The following is a 653-nucleotide window of genomic DNA, read 5'->3' on the forward strand; positions in this document are numbered from 1 at the left end:
GTGTGTGTGTGTGTGTGTGTGTGTGTGTGTGTGTGTTTTTAACGAGACATTGTGTACCTCTGGGTCAGTGATTCCTTGGACACACTTTGGGCACTCCCAACAGCTGGGCAGGTCTTTATTCACCACTCCTTCACCCTGAACCTGCAGAGCCAGACAAACAAGAAAAATTAAACAGAAGAAAAGAAGAGGAAATAAAAAGTTAACCAGAACCTTGTTTATGGCACAGAAAAATGGACACAGCCTGTATTCAGAAACTGAGCCTTAAAACCAGCTGTTGGGACTTCTGATTGGTGACTGCTTTGTTGTGACACCACAAAGTTCCAGAATTCTACTTTCATCTTGTCATTTCGGAGTACTGAATGTAGATTGATGAGGGAGCGTGCGTGCTGTACCGTGAGGCAGGCAGGATGGACTATCTGTGCACAGTTGGAACACTCCATCAGGGTGAGGGAGGGGTCTCCACTTTCCTCCTGATTGGGCTCTTTGCAGATCTCACACACTGCAGACAGGGGGAGGCCCGGCTGGAGGGAAGAGAGCATTACTAAAACACGCTTATTCAACCAGAGCTGCTGACAAATATTTTTTAATCAATTAATCAAATATGTAAAATAGTCGGTGGATTAAGAAATTCATTTTCCTCAAAGAAAAACAAA

At 44.3% G+C, this 653-nt stretch overlaps 1 long non-coding RNA gene across 1 annotated transcript; it reads right to left on the reverse strand.

Moving 5' to 3' along the window:
- Positions 1-49: 49 nt before the first annotated feature.
- Positions 50-643, reverse strand: LOC147820346 (uncharacterized). Its single transcript, XR_015436768.1, has 2 exons — positions 393-643; positions 50-141 (listed from the first exon to the last, which is right to left on the reverse strand). It is a non-coding gene; the product is annotated as an uncharacterized LOC147820346 (long non-coding RNA).
- Positions 644-653: the final 10 nt, after the last annotated feature.

This window comes from Seriola lalandi, unplaced genomic scaffold (genome assembly GCF_002814215.2).
Source record: "Seriola lalandi dorsalis isolate HSWRI2012SDOR001 ecotype SW California unplaced genomic scaffold, Sedor1 jcf7180001965578, whole genome shotgun sequence".
Taxonomy (NCBI): domain Eukaryota; kingdom Metazoa; phylum Chordata; class Actinopteri; order Carangiformes; family Carangidae; genus Seriola; species Seriola lalandi.